Consider the following 16,457-nt stretch of genomic DNA (forward strand, 5'->3'; position numbering starts at 1 on the left):
TTGTAGATAACAATATGTAAAACAATAACCATTGATAATTTCCTACCATTTTGTCTGTAATTTGGTAAGTCCCCCCTATTATTATGTTATCCTTCCTTTACTCTTTAAAATAAAAAAATAAATAAATAAATAAAGGTGCTATAGTTCTAACGTTAGGTACGTGGATCTATTGATACTCCAAGTACATGTTGTGTAGGCATAACAGTAAGCCATACCCCCCCTTATTTCTAAGGAAGCTTTAAAACCTTCTGAGAATCTCAAAAATTATTGCCAAAAATCTAACTACTCTCCATATTGTGATATGGAGTGTCTAATAAACTGACAGTGTATAGCTGCCCTGAAACATCTACAGGGACATTCACAGCTGACAAACAGACAACTGGAATGAGAATTTGAATTCCTTGTACTTGTTGGTTCTTGGGAGAAAGTGAGTTTTTCTTTAATTTTTAAAAATCTGTTCATTTACATGGTCAAATTCTCACTCTGACAGTGATTTTTGGTGGTAAGTTTATCAGTGTGGCAATTTCCCGGGAACAGGTGGGAAAGGGCCATCAGCATGAGGAAACCTTTCAAGGCTGGCTCCAGCATGGTCTGCCAACCTTCCCCATTCTTCACTTGATCTTAGCCAAAAGGCCAGGGAGTGATCCTTCTTTCCCTGACTTGCTTTCATACCTACAACCAGACTTGTCTTGGCTGTTTCCTTAGATATTCTATGTCCATGACTTTCACAGTTTATTAATGCCGCTCTCTCCCAGAAACACTTCTCTCCATTTCTCTGAATACTTCCTGTACTCTGTATATCTGAGTCTTACCCATCCTTCCAGGCCTAGTGGAGAGATGGACAGAGTGCATGTCTGTCTCCTCTGAGCTCCAAGGACATTTTTTTGGTATATATTTGTCTTAGGCCATTTTTGTGTCACTATAGCAAAATACCTGAGGCTGAGTACAATATAAGGAAAGAGGGTTCAGCTAGCGCTAACTGAATAGTTCTAAAGGTTCAAGAACATAGGTCCAGCATCTACTTGGTTCTGGTGAAGGGTTATGGCAGAGGGTATACAATGGAGGGAGTGTGTACAAGAGTGGGTGAGTGGCACATATTAAGAAAGGATTTAGGAGAGTGCCAGGCTTGTTCATAATAAGCCATACTCCCAAGAGATAGCATTAGTTCATTTGTGAGTGTGAAGTCCCCATGATCTAATTATTTCCTGATAGATCCCACCTTTTTTTTTGTTTGTTTGTTTGTTTGTTTTTCCGGTACCGGGAACCGAACTCACGACCTTGCGCTTGCCAGGCAGGCGCTTTTGCCGCTGAGCTAAATCCCCAGCCCTAGATCCCACCTTTTAAAGGTTGTATTATTTCAACTACTACCACACTGGAACCATGCTTCTAGTTATAGCTCATGAACTTTTAGAGGACAAACCAAATCTGAACCATGGCACTACCTCTTTGGGCATCCCTCTCGGAATGGCACAGTGATTGTTAGGTACAGAGAACCTGCAGGCAAAACCACCTGAGCTCAAATCTCTAGGGCACCTCAACTGTGTGATTTGGGGCAAGTGAAAATAAAAGACAAAAACCAACCAAGCAAAAGAACCTCTCTCTGTGTCTGTTTCTTCATCTCTAAATGAGAACAGATGGTAGTATCCACCTTCACAAGGTTTTTGTTAAGATTAAATGAAGCAATAAATGTAAAGCAGTCAGGGTAATGCCTTACCCATGGTGAATGTTTAATAGATGTTAACAGCCATTATGATTCCTCTCATTCTATTTTGTTTTAAGATAATAACATTGCTGTCTCATGGTCCCTCCTAGGCTCTACTCTCCTTGAGGCAGGAGGATTTGAACCTTTTCATTTTTTGTAGATTCTTTGGGCCTAGAACATAGCCCCTCAAAACTAGTTATTTGGCAGATTTTGGAAAACTTTTCCCAAGATCTTCCCTTTTCTCATTCCAAATATTCACACGGTGACTTTCACCATCAAATAAGTAATTCCGTAAATTAAAGCAGCTTGTTATAATTACATTCAAATTGAACATTGTACCAAACAACCTCTAGTTAGTTGCACGTTGGAACCCAGCACTGCCAACAATTCATGCAGGGCCCCTCCTCAGCTCCAAGCTGCTAGATTGTGTTACCTTTGCTTCCCGGAGCTGTGTGCCAGCCTGGCTCTAGGAGGCCTTGAGCAGTGATGATCAAGGCCACTGTGGAGCACAGTTCATTTTTCAGGGAGCCTCACCCATGATTCACAGACAGACTGATGAACAAACACATACTAGTGGGAAGCATTCTGTGTTAGTCCTGCAGGACAAAGTTCGGCTGTAATCAAGTTTTCCGGTCAAATTCAGATCTGTCTCTGCAACATTTTCCACAGATATTTCTCACGTCTTTCCTGAGACATTTCTTTGGTCTGTGTTCATGGATGTGTGCCAAGTAGCAGTTTACCCAACACTGTAATTCATTTATTTGTTTTCTATACACTGTTTGACTTTTCCCATATTTTGCCTTGGCTGAACACTCTTGGCATATGCTTTACATGGTTAGTTAGTCAGACTCTTTAGTACTTTTTGATCTTAATACAAAAAATTTAGATTAAAGTCCATTTCTAATAATAAACTGGGGACTAATCATTTTCTTTTTAGTGAGAATTAACTTCAATTTAATTCTCTTCCATGAAGTTCACAGCATTAAAGCTGAAGCATAATTCAGGTCAAGTGGAATATCAGCTCCTGGTATGTCATTAATAATACCTAGTTCATGAATAAGAACCATACAAAATAGCACAAGGCCACAGAAATGAGACTGGAGAAACTAGGCCAGACAGGGCTCAAAGAAATTAAAATATAAGGTACTGTCTTCTCCTTTCTGGAACAGCATCTTTTTGCTTATGACTAACCTGAGACACAGGCTGAGTAGACATGGGCTTACTGCATAGAGAGGGGCTAGAACTCTCCAAAGCTGGTTCGCCAACTTTGTGGCATTCATCCCCTCATAAAATAATATTCCACGGCAGTATTTTGTTCTAGGGACTTTTGTGCATTCCTTTACTAATTCATTCAGTCTTCAAAATTTTTTAGCACCACTGTGGGAAGAAATTGGGGAAGAAAAATGAACAGAACACAGAGATTTTATTTAGTCTGCCATGAAGACCAAAACAGAAAGATGGTGAAAGCTCTGTGTTTTACCAGTGTCCTGACACAGCCGTGCCCATGAGGCTGCCGGCGAAGTAGAAGGTGACTCCAGAGAAGCGAATGTCACAGAAAGCCATGAGCAGAGAACGTGCACAGTGGGGAAAACGGTGGCAGGGTGCACCTCGCTGAGGATCCCCCGAGGAGACGCAATCAGCGTTGAGTGCAGACACTTCTGACAGGGTAAATGGCCTCGGCTGGCCAGTAGAGGAATGAAATAGACAGCAGTCTTCCATGGAAACACTGCCTGAAAGCTGAGCCCACCAACTAACCCTTGATAGGGAAGTAAGTGCGGACGGACAGAGACTGGGAGCCCGGGCCACCCCTTGGGGTGGCTCTTGGTTGTTTGAGGACCAGTTGAGGGCACCAGGCTCAGAGATGGGGGTGCCCTAAGAGAGGCACTAAAAATGTTGCCCATTTGATAATTTGGGTTTTGGTTTTGTAAGCCAGAGGAAAGTCACAAATTAAATCTGAATTAATGTGGCTTATGTAGTTAAAATGGGCAAAGCATGTGTTTCACTTTAGGATGAGAAAACTACTGAGTTCTAATCACTCCTACAACTCCACCACACCCTCCACAAGCATGTGCTCTTTCTTTTACTCACAGTACCTCAGCGCACCTCTCTGCCCTTCCAGGCTTGGCACAAGCGACCCTCTCTTCTCATGACTCAAACTGCTGGGTATATTTGCTTTAAGCTCCCATAGGAATTAGCATATCCCCTTGGTTGGATTTGCACTATGCTATTTACGTTTGTATCTCCCCTTCCACTAGGCCATATACTCTCTAAGGGCAGAAATTGCCTTTCATCTCTATGCCCCCCGGAGTTAATCAAAGACTACAACATAGCAGCTGTCAATACATTTGTGTCGATGGATGGATGACTGATTGATCCCAATCAATACAAGTTTGCATTCTCTTTGTGAATACAGACCTCATGCAGTGGAGGCTTAGAAAAAATGCTGAACATACTTTGTGACAAAGTATGTTCAAACCATGGGTAAAAAGCAAGTGCCTCAGGCCAATTCAAACCTGTTTGGAATTTTGTAGCTTTATATTCCTGTTCACATAAGCACTGTAATTTTAGGTCAGGGTTCACTTAGCAGGAAGGTTTCAAAAATGCAGAAGGAGATGAAATCTAATCAACAAAGTTCAAACTAGGAGCCAGGAGGCCTATCCTCTCTTCCTGATTCCCCTCCAGCTCCCGGATCATGTAACCCAGACGGGCTCCTTATCTCTGCAGGCTTCCAGTCTCCCCACCTCCGGTCTTTCCCTTTGCACCCATCTTCCACTTAGTTATCTTTCTTAAAAGCAAATTAATCAACTTTTTTCTTTGCTTCAAACCCCCTACTACCCCCACAGCAAAGTCCCAACTCCCTTGCAGGCAAGAAAATTCTTTTGTATATTTCTTGAGACTTATCTGCCTTTATCAAGTACTTATATACAATTAGTCCATGGTCCCATCCTCCTAAGCAAGCTACTAGGGCTCTGCGTTTTTTCTGCACACTGTTGCTGATATCAGAACCACTTGCAACACTCCACCTGGTGAGCTCCTATTTGTTCATCTTTGAAGATAGAGGCACCAAAGCCGTAGAGCTGCTTCCTCAGCAAGCCCTCATCTAACTCCTCCAGAGATGTGCGTACCTCCTCCACTCTTCTATAGCATTTTTGCTTGTTTACCTCAGATCACTCATAGCCCTGGTGAAAATTATTTGCTTACTCATCCATCTCAGTTGCAAAACTTTGAGTTTCTCTAGGCCAGAGGTCATTGCTAGTTACAACCACTTAGGAAGTTCTCCAACATATGCTGGTTGAAAAATATCACATGAGTTATATTGCATTTTATACATACTGTCTCTAATTGTGACTATTATTTTTCTTTCTATCTCTCCATAAAACTTAATAGTAAAGAATGGTGTAGTACTGACCAAGAGGCATGCATTATTTTTCACCTTTTACATTTGATAATATCATTTAGTTCTTGCCTTAGCTCTGTAAAGCAGCTGTTACTATTACTGTTACTTTACAGATGTGAAACTGAGGCTTAAGAAGGTAGTATCTTTCCCAAGTCACAAGTGGTAGGTGGTACAGCTGGTTTTAAACAGAAGCCTCTTGAACTTCAAACCCCATGAGCTTCCCATAATACCATCTGCTTTCCCAAATGCCTGTATCTGCTAGATTCTTATTTGATTGTTTAATTGCTCTGAATAGGACTGTGAAAGTCAGGCTCAGCCTATCTTGCAGCTGGGGCCTGGCCATGACTACAGGTCATCCACAAAGTCCTGGACAACTACATCTAAATGCTGGCACACATAGAGACAAAGTCCAGATCCTCTTCTGGCAGGAAACTGTGTCTCCACGCACATGGAATCAGTACTGCATTTCCTGGGATTGGATGAAGACTTAGCACAGTTTATGGGTTTGTCCTGATGTCCAGCCCAGAAACTGTCTTTTCCTTGGCTCCCTGAAGAGCAAGAAATCATTAGCTTCTGGGATGTGTTTCTAATTGCTGAGCCCTCGAGGTAAAAGGTCTCTTGAGTGAGAATGAACAAGCTAAGTTTACCCAACCCACAGGGTATCAGGCAGCCCTGATCCAATTCCTTTTAGGGCTCACAAAACAGTTGGGGCTTCTTCTCCATGCCAGGAGGCATGACACCTGCCCCTAAGGGCAGAGGTCTTCAGGCCCCACTGAGCATAGAACATAAAGCAGAGATCCTGCTGCAGAGCTCCTTTCAGGCTAGAGACTATACAGAACCCTGAGAAGTTCCTTTCCTCCTTCTGCCTCCACAGCTGCTGCAAACTCTTCAGCTTACATGGACAGGAGGGGCTCCCTAAAGGATGTCTGTTCTTGTCCTGAAAAATGAGCCATAGGTGTGCAGGAGAGTTCCAGGGAAAAGAATATTTACATGCTTGTGAATACCTGTTATATGCCAGCCATTTAAAAATATACCTTCTCATTTAATCATTACCACTTATTTTCCCACTTTAAAGATGTGCAGGGGCTGGGGATTTAGCTCAGTGACAAAGCGCCTGCCTGGCAAGCGCAAGGTCGTGAGTTCGGTTCCCGGTACCGGAGAAAAACCAAAAAAATAAAAAATAAAAAATAAAGATGTGCAAACTGAAGCTGACTCTAATAAAACAGCCTATTTTACAGTGATCCTTGTCATTTAAAAACAGCACACTGAAAAACCTTTGACCTTACTCCTGACAGTCAGCTACTGGAATTCAGCATGAGGGTAAGGTGGAATATAAGGGTAGAATCTCTGCATTAGACAGGTCTGAGCATTGTCTTACACTGTTCTGCCTTATTCTGTGTGCCATGCTAGAATTGGGAATTGTATTTACCTGTCCAGCACTAGGGAAAGGTAGCAGTTTGAGATTTACAAAAAGAGCCTTGAGCTAGGAGGTTGAATACGTTTGCTTGAGCCCCAGCTTCCACTATTACTTAGGTTTGAGATCTTTCCTTGGTTTTCACATCAGTAATGGAGACTAAAAATTGTTAATTTTCTATGTTAAGAGTCTAGTAAGCAATAAGTGAGATTTTCAACAACGATTTTGTGGTGTGGGGAGGCCTGCAGAGACCTGGCTTACTCGAACGTCATCTCTTCACCTAAACTCAGGTGCATGTTTACTGATTTTCACAGTTTCTGTTGACAATATACTACTAGTAAAAGAAAACTTTTTAAAAATTCTGATATTTCTGCTGTTAAATGGAAATTACATTGTAGATAAAGCAGAACAAGCTAAGAGCTGTCCAGAAGCAGTGATGATGAGTTTGTTGGTAGGTCCCCTGGGTGCCTGCATCCTGGTAAGGTCAGGAACCACTGGCTCTGATGTGGCCCTTAAATTCCATAGCCCATGTGGGGATGACACCAGTGTTATTAACATCTCATGTTGTATGGCAATCATGTGTTTACATGTTGACCCCTTTCTAGATTGCCCTGAGAGGGTGGAGAATGTGTCTGTCTGATACACAGCTCAGGGTTTAGTATATAACATGGTGCCTGGCACCTGCCTAACTGTTTGATAAAAGTATTTATGGAAAAGGGGACGCTAAAAATGTCATAGTATCAATCAAGTAAGGATCAATATGTATAGTCATATCAGGTATTTCTTGAGTGTTAAGCCCTATACTACACACTATATATATAAAATCTCATTTAGTGCTCATAATAATCCTGTGGTACACATAAAAATCCTTATTCAACAGATGAGGAAACTAAGATCCTACAGCATAAAAATAGCTAAGCCTGAATTTGATTCTCGGCCTGTCTGACTCAAAAGCCTGTACAACTAATCATATCAGTTGGTTGATCTTCACAAACAGACAAAAATTAAAATAAAAGATTGCAAGGCTGAAGAGCTTGTGCTGCTTGATAAGTACAAATTACATAGAAATAACTCCCAACAAGTAGTGAACAGGCATTTTCCCCAAACATGCACGCACGCGCACACACACACATACACAACTTATTTTTCCAGGAAAGCCCAGTTTAATTCTCACCTCTTCCAGGGAGCCTTCCTGACAGACAGTGATACCTGTCTCCTTCAAACTCCTTTCTTACAAGAGTAGGGTTTCACTGGGTATTTATCATAAGTAGTCTTAAATTGCAGTTTGCCCTTTTGTAACTCAGGTCTATGATTTTCCTCTTTAAACAATGAGGGAGCTGGACTATTTCTCAAAGGTCCTTTCTGCATTACACGTTGCAGAAGATATTTTTTGAGTCCTCCTGGTACCATCACTTCCTTACAGGGAGAACACTTTTGCATGTGGCAGGCCCTCCTTGATAGCAGAGCTCTTATCTGATTGACTTGGTGAAGGAGACCACTATGAAGCAGCTCTGAGCAGGATTTAATATTAACCAATTGTCTTTTCATGTTTACATGTGAGTTTGCCCTGTGTCTGGAGATGGGCAGCAGACTCATAGTAAATGAATCTTTACTAGTCATTGGTCCCCGCTGAGGCCTGTATTGGCCTGAAGTTTCCTCAAAGGAAAAGATAAGGCCACAGCTCCAACCCCAATTAACTAAGAGGAGACTGCAGCTGCAGGAATCTCACTCCTGCAGTGAAGGCCCGCCTGAAGATAACATAGTTCTCCTAAATTAACACAATGTATTACCTGGAGAAGTCCTGAAAGGGTTTTCCATTCCTGCATTTTCTTCAGTATCCCCTTCCTTTGTTTGAAAACCAAATAAATGTGGGCCACCCAAGGAAGTTCTTTGTCTTAACCCAGAGAATCTCACATTCTGCGAGAGGGCTGGACCCTCCAGGAACCCTAAAATAATTTCAATTGTCTCTTTTATTTAAGCCTTGGCCATCCACTGTTTGGGAGATTGGAGGCCTAATCAGCCCACAATAACTAAGGCTTATTAACCCGATACTTTGGAAAAACCTATTTCTGCTGTCTCCAGACTAAAATGTAAGTTCTTGGGGGACTCCTTATGCTGTCTCAGTATCTAATACAGGACCTGGAGTATGTATGGTAGGTTCTGTTAGATAAATACATGGATGAGTAAATAAGCAAAATGGTGATGATAATTACAACCTTAATGAAACCCTCTAATATTGTTGGCTCTATTAAATTGATAGTACTATAGTCATTTTTTTTTTTTGTGCTTTGACTCTCTAAGGGCTTTCTGCCTGTAGCACCAGGACAGAACATTTGGAATCACAGTGGATACAGCTTCAGACATATGGGCAAACTTTGACTTAGCTTGTTTCAGACTGCCTGCTGACCCATTGCCCTTCTTTGGAGTTATTACCACATTACCCTCCTTGACTGAAAGATACTTTCACAACATGAGGCAATGCCCCAGCCCACAGCTTTATCTGTTTGGTTTTAGCTTCTTCTCAGGTATCATCACCCATCTTTGGTAGGAGGGGGGAAGATGGAGGGGGTGTCAATGTTTCACTTTGGCAGTAGCATTTCCCCTGAATTTTACTGTCAAATGGGAGAATTCTGAAAATCCTCCTCCACCAGCTGTTCCCACAAATGGAGGGGGTGCCCTATAGATCTCCATTAATGCCTCTCCTGGGACACTCACTTGCTTTATTTTTTCTCTAGTTGTTTTTTTCCTTATTGTTGGTACAAAGTCTAGTACAATGGTAGAGAACATGCATTTTGCAATTAACACTGGATCTCTATCCTGCCTCTGCCTCTTTTTTAGCTATTTGCTTTGGGAAAATCACTTAACTTCTTTGAATCCTAATTTACTCAGTTGAAAACTAGGAATCGCAATGTTACCTTCTATACAGAATTATTGTGAGCACTGAACACTATCAAGGGTTTATAATAGAAGAGCAAATGAGGTATGCTTGATATTAGTAATGAAATTAAACTTTTATTTGGTATATCCACTGCTCACACTGAGTGTGATATGGATATTGAGCAGCTGCAGGTGAGTTTTTACGATAAACAACATTTTCATGGAAGGAAAAAGAATCTCAGATTTACGGAACTCTAGACTGAAAGCATTACTTACCTGAATTCATTAAATGTTTTAAAGGACCCCAACTTACATGTAAAACTCAGGGGGTTAAGGAACTTGCTTCATATCACACAGCCCTGGTAGGACCAAGTCTTTCTGACCCGTGTTCTGTCCCTGTTTTGTAACAAAACATCCTGGGGCCCACTGGAACATTTCCTTGTTTCACTCAGTGATAAATCTATGCAGTTACCTTGATATGTCTATCACAGTCATTCTTTCTCATAAATAAACTGCTGCCTACATTGAGTTCTTACCTTTCCCTCACTTCCTTTACAGGCCCCCTGGTAAATGCCCATTTCCGGGTCTATCACCTTCCTCCTTTTGGTTTCCAGCAACTCCAAATCCCCAGCCTCAGCTTCTTTGTGTCTGGGACTGTCTGTGCTCACCTCAGCAGGATTGGTATCAGAGGCCCAGACCTGGGCTGGCTCTGCAGCCCTTCAAGCTGGGGCTAGGGGAGACTAGGAGAGAATCAGAGGACTGAGAGTCAGGAAACGGCGAGCCTGGCAGGTGAGAGAAGACAGCATCCTTGGAGATGCCACTGGGGCACCCGAGGAGTAGGAGTGTCTCTCAGGGATCCTGGGAGCAAAGACTGAAAGGCCTTCAACTTGGGGCAGGCCAAATGCTGGGTTTTAAACTGATACTGATTCCGGAGGAATTCAATTCCAACTGAACCCAGAAAGAGTAGGATTGGGGATTTTTGGGCAGACTCTGTTTTAGTCTGTTTATAATAATCAACCTTCAGATTGTTGAGGAAATTCTATTTTTTTGGCATCCAGATTGGATGTCCAATGCTGGCTCTCCTTTATAGAGTTGCACTAAAAATCCTTTGGCAGACATTGGGTTCTCATTTTTAGTTCTGAAAATGCAGTTATTATAACTAATCTGTGATCTAAAATACCTGAGGGCATGGAATAGTCTATCATTGCACTCCATCTTTCTGACTTCCTGGGATAAGTCCTCTTGCCAACTATGTTCTTTCAAACATAGTTGGTCAAATGAAAAACATAATTATACAAGTAATTATAAATACATTAATATGTTCTTTGGAAAAACATTTTAATTAACCAGTGGAAAGTAAAAATCTTACAAACTCCATTCAACCTCTCTTCCCTCTATAAATTATCTGTACTTAATTAAGTGGTGTCTACAATTTTCTGCCCTAAGCTTTTCTATGCTCTTCCACGTAAAGGAACATCTAGTGGTATACAGGCTGGAGGTGAGAGGAAAAGGAAACATAGTCTGCCCTGGCAGAGCTAAGCGCGTTATAACTGACACTATTTATTTTCACTGCTTAGAGTCACAGCACATAGTAATAATGAAATATAGACTAAGTAGGTTTTATTACTTTTTATTGTTGCTTTCAAGATATTATTTAAAATTACTGCTTTAAATTAACCTCAGCTGATGTACCCCCTTATGCCCAAGTCAGATGGCTACCCCCAAACTGTCTTGCCTTGTTTGCCAATGTACACAAGTCCAACATACAGATATATGTGTATATTTTCTATTTGGGGATCATTCTGTCATACTGTTCTTTAATTTAGTTTCCCCTCCACCACTGTTTAGTAATGCATCTTAGGGATTTTTCCAAAACAGCATGTGAAATCAACATGGTTCATTATTTTGTATTAACAGTCACATAGTATGATTATAACATTATCCAATTATTAGATAATAGTGATATTAGTAGATATGTGATAATTTTGTGCCACTGCAGACACCACATTATCAGTTATTTCCAGTGATACAAAATTGGAAGCCACCTAATGTTTAAGATTCATACATAATATCCAGTATCCATATATATGGTGTATGACAATAATGTAGTACTCCTTTTTTTTTTTTTTGGTACTGGGAATCTAACTTAGGGCCTTCACACTGGGCCAGCCCATTTAAAATTTCTTTATTCTGAGACAAGATCTCACTAAGTTGGTTAAGCTGGCCTGAAATTCTCTATCCTCCTGCCTCAGCCTCCCAGAGTGCTGGGATTATAGGTATGAACCATCATGTTCAACCAATAAGCATCTTTTGATAGTCTACTAATCTTTGTCTTCAGTAACTTTGCATGCAGTAGTTAATCTTAAGATATAGGTACTATATATTACCATCTCTGTTTCACTACTGAGGCAACTAAGGTAACATCACTGAAATATCCATAACTTGTTAGTGGTTGAGCTAAGATTTGAACCACAGCAATAGGTCTGCACTCTACACCACTGTGCTATCTGAGCCTCACTGTGCCCTTATACAAGCTATTTTCTAGGGTAGGTAGCTGGAAACAGGAAATTTCAACACACATTTCCTTATCCTCTAAAAATTGCTATATAAACTGACACTCCCCAGAGTCTGACAGTGCCATTTTTCCTGAATTTTGCAAATTCTGAATTTTATGAACTTTACTTACCTCTAGCAAGCTGAAGGGTAAAAATATTCCATTCTTATTTTGTTACATTTCCCTATGTATTCATGACAGTGGACTTTTTATATGTTTATGGACTACTTACACTTTTTTCTTCTATTGCTCATTCAGCAAGTGCCTTTGTCATTTAAAAAAATGATTTACCTATCACCACGCACCAAAGTAAAGTAAAAATGGATCAAAGGTCTAAATATTAAAACAGAAACACTAGATCTATTGGAAGAGAAAGTAGGTGGAAGTCCTGAAGACATACAGGTAGGTAGAGAGTTCATGAACAAAGACCAAACTGCACAGGAAATACTTTAAAGAATCAACAACTGGGATCTCATCTTATTAAAAAGTTTTGCACATCAAAAGAAATCACCAACAGCATGAAAAGAAAACCCATGAATTGGGAAAAAATTTTATCCAACTCTCCCTCTGACAAAGGACTCCTATCCAGAACATACAAAGAATTAAAAAAAATCAGGCTCCCAAAATTCAAAGACCCAATCCAAAAATGGGCATCTGAGATGAACACACACTTCTCACATGAAGAAATACAAATGGCAAATAAATACATGAAAAAATGTTCAACATCATTAGTCATTCAAGAAATGCAAATTAAAACAACACTGAGAGTCCATCTTTCCCCAGAAAGAATGGCTATCAAGAAATCATCCCATAACAAATGCTGGAGAGGCTGTGGGGAAAAAGGAACACTTCTCCGCAGTTGGTAGGAACGTAGACTAGTGCAACCACTGTGGAAATCAGTCTAGATATTCCTCAGTAAACTAGGATTACAGGTCCCATTCAACCCAGCTATTTCTCTCCTGGGTATTTTTCCAGAAGAACTGAAAACATCATACCACAACGATGTATGTGCACCCATGTTTATAGCAGTGCAATTTGTAATAGCTAAATCTTGGAAACAACTCAAATGTCCATCAACTGAGGAATGGATAAAAAAGATGTGGTATTTTTATACAATGGAGTATTACTCAGCTATAAAGAAAGATAAACTAGAGGCTTTATAGGTAAATGGATGCAACTAGAGACTATACCTCTAAGTGAAATAAATCAGATTCATACATGTAAACGTTATATTTCCTCCCTACTATAAGAACCTGAAAGAGTAAATAAAATCTGAAAGGTACAATAGATACTGTGAAAGGGAAAGAAACTGCTCAAATAGGAAAGAACAACTGGGATGAAGGAGGGGAGAGGAAAAAGAAAGAAGAAATAGGAAAAAATATGTCTATGTATACACAGGATAGCTGGTATAATTGTACTAATAATATCTGTTGCTTTAGTGAAAGGAACTGTTAATGTGCAATTGTTTGATCAAGCTTGCATGCCTATATCTGGTTGTATGCGCAATCATTTTGAAGATGACATTATGTAATATAACAACCAATATTAATATCCTATCACCATGTTTTAAAATTCTGTACCATTTTTATTGTTCTCTATGCTGTTTTGTTTATATATTTGTTTCTGTTATTTTGTTTTTTTCTTTTTAAAATGAAAAACAAAATTTATATGTATATATAAGGATAGCTGGGATAGGTGTATTGCTGATGTCTGTGGTTTATTGAAAGGAACAGTCAATGCTTAAAATTTTCTTTTTTCTTGAGCAATTTTGCACCCTTGAATCTGGTAATGAGAATGGCTGATCTGAAAAGAACAATATGTAGTATAAGAACTATTGCTGAATTCCTACCATCTTACAGGGTGAAGCTGTGCATCATTTCCATTTTTTTTCTTACTTGTTACTGTCTTTGATTGTTTGATAAATCTTATATTCTTAGGTCTGGTGGACTGAGCAACTTTGCTGAAGATAACAGTATGTAATGTAGCAACCATTGTTAATTCCTATCATTTTGTTTGGAGATCATGTATCATTTTTGTTGTTTTTATGTTGTTTTTTATGATGTTTTGATTTTGTCTTTATTGTTGTACTGTTAGTTTTTTAAATCTTTAACATAAAAAAGTAATAAAAATGATTTAGTCTTTTTTGTTCATTTGAAGTACTTTTAATATATAAAGGATACTAATCCTTTTTGTACATTTGGCAAATAATCTATCCTTTTCACTCTTTTCATTATAGTATCTTTGTTGCATGAAAGTCAATTTTAAAAAATAGTTAAACTGCATATTTAGCTATATTAAATAATTATTAATATTTTTGGATGTGGTAACTACATCTATGAATGAAATTATAAAATATCTGAGATTTGCACTAACATGATCCAGTGAAGGTGAGCAGATAGATGAGATGAGATTGGGCATGACTCTACTGACTGTTATAGTTTAATGATGTGTACTGAGGGCTTCACTGCACTATTTTCTCTTAGTTTTGTAAGCATACAAATTAAACGCATCCAGAAAAAAAACTACTCCTTTTATCTTTTATAATGCTGTCTGTGTTTTGTGACATAAAAAGAGATTTCCTCACTACAGTATTGCAGAAATATTGTTTTTTCTTAATGTTAATTTTCCCATTTAGCTCTTTAGTCAAGTTGAAAGTTATTTTGTCCATGATCGGAGATTGAAATGTAATTTTTGTTTTCCAAATAGAAAGCTAATTTTCCACGGTGACTTATGAAACCATTTATGTTTTTTTCAATCTTAAATGTCGCTATCATCTCTAACAAGTTCCCGTACATACACATGCTTGTTTCTGGATTATGGAATGAATTTACTGAGCCTGTTGTTAGCTCATAGTTTTCATTACCATCTGTCACTTCCAGGGAAGCTTGAGAAGTCACTAAAGTCACTAAAAAATATTCCTAGGTTTTAAATTAGATTTCATTAGGTTTAAAGATCAATTTCGAGGTGAATTTACATCTTTTCAATACTGATCTTCTATCCAGGAACATTCTATCTCTACAGTCATTTTTTGCTCTTTAGTAAAGTCATTTTTTTCTAGGCTTAAGTACTATATATATAGATTCTGTTGCTTTATTGAGTTGAATCTATGTTTATGTTTTTCTTATAATATTCTTTTCAATACATTCTGTATTCTCTTCATTTGGGATTTAATTCCAGATTATTACTATTTTTTCCATATATATTGTTTAAAAATTATTTAAACAATTATACTCATTGGTTTTCCTGTTCACTGCTTTTACTTGTACACAATATTGCCCTTTCTTGAATTTTTTTTTTTTTTCACGGCAGCATATCCTGCAATAGGAGGTAAATATTCTGATTCCTTGTAGGTCAGAAAATATCTTTATTTTGAATGCTAGTGTGACTAACATGGTAAATAATTCTAGGCTCAAAATTAATTTCTTTGAATTTTTGAGGTTATTGTTTCATTGTTGCCTAGCCACTACAGTTGTCTTCCAGAAGTCTGAAAAACAATCTCATTTTTATTCCTTTTAGGTAATGTCTTTATTCCCCCAAATACTTTATGACTTTCTCTTTGTTCTTTTTTATTCTAAAACATCCCTAAGGTTTGCCCAAGGATTTTTATTGACATGTGGTAGGCCCCTCTGGAGTCTTGAGTCTTTTGTTGGGGTTGGGGAAATTATTATTTCTTTTTACATCTCCTCCCTAACAATTCTAAGTTCTCTCCAGACACTTCTTTCGAATGAATAGAGGCCTTTTGAACCCATCCTATTTTCCACTAGGGCTGCCATAACAAAATGCTATAGAAGCAGCTCACCACTCTGGGTGGCTTCAACAACAAAATTCAATTTCCCACAGTTCTGGAGACTGGGAAGTTCATAACCATGGTGTCAGCCAACTCAGTTTCTGGTGAGGGTTCTCTTCCTAGGGTCCACATGGTGCCTTCTGGCCATAACCCCACTTGAAAACTCTGGTGACTTTTCCACCTTTTACAAGGAATTAGATCCCACCTTTATGTCCCATTTAACTTTTATCACCTCCTTACAGGCCCTTATCTCCAAATGCAAATACAGTCACATCAGAAGTTAGAGCTTCAAAGTATAAACTGGGCAGGGATGATGGAGGCATGATTCAGTCCATAATAGTCTTAATGTTCTCTCACATTTTCCAGTTTTGATTTTTTCAATATAGTCAGGGAGATTACCTGTCATTTAGTTTTTGGGTTATATCCCACTATTACTATAACCATTCTATTATTCATCCCATCTCCTGCTTTAATTTTACTATTATATTTATATTTTTTGTTTGTTTTTCCTTTGTCATAGCAATTATTTGTTCTTTTTTATCCTAGCACTGATACTATATTTTCATGCACCTTCCTAAAAGAGATTCTATCTTACAATTTCTTTTTTGGGTGAGGTGGATGCTAGGACTCAAACTCAGGAACTTATGCTTGCCAGGCAAGCGCCCTGGATTTTACAATTTCTGAAGTGCTCTTTTCTGTACCTTTAATTGTCTGTCCTCTGGGATC

At 39.0% G+C, this 16,457-nt stretch overlaps 1 long non-coding RNA gene across 11 annotated transcripts in view; it reads right to left on the minus strand.

The window, feature by feature from the left end:
- Positions 1–16,457, minus strand: part of LOC102012627 — a 133,161-nt gene that overhangs the window by 49,635 nt on the left and 67,069 nt on the right. The window contains exon 1 of one of the 11 annotated variants that reach the window (XR_001233089.1): positions 4,726–5,014. The exons of the other annotated variants lie outside the window; for them this stretch is intronic. This is a non-coding gene — a long non-coding RNA (uncharacterized LOC102012627). Of the gene's footprint in view, positions 1–4,725; positions 5,015–16,457 lie in introns of those variants that run through there. 11 annotated transcript variants of the gene reach the window in all.

Source organism: Chinchilla lanigera, unplaced genomic scaffold (assembly GCF_000276665.1).
Source record: "Chinchilla lanigera isolate Chin_1 unplaced genomic scaffold, ChiLan1.0 scaffold00013, whole genome shotgun sequence".
NCBI classification, from domain to species: domain Eukaryota; kingdom Metazoa; phylum Chordata; class Mammalia; order Rodentia; family Chinchillidae; genus Chinchilla; species Chinchilla lanigera.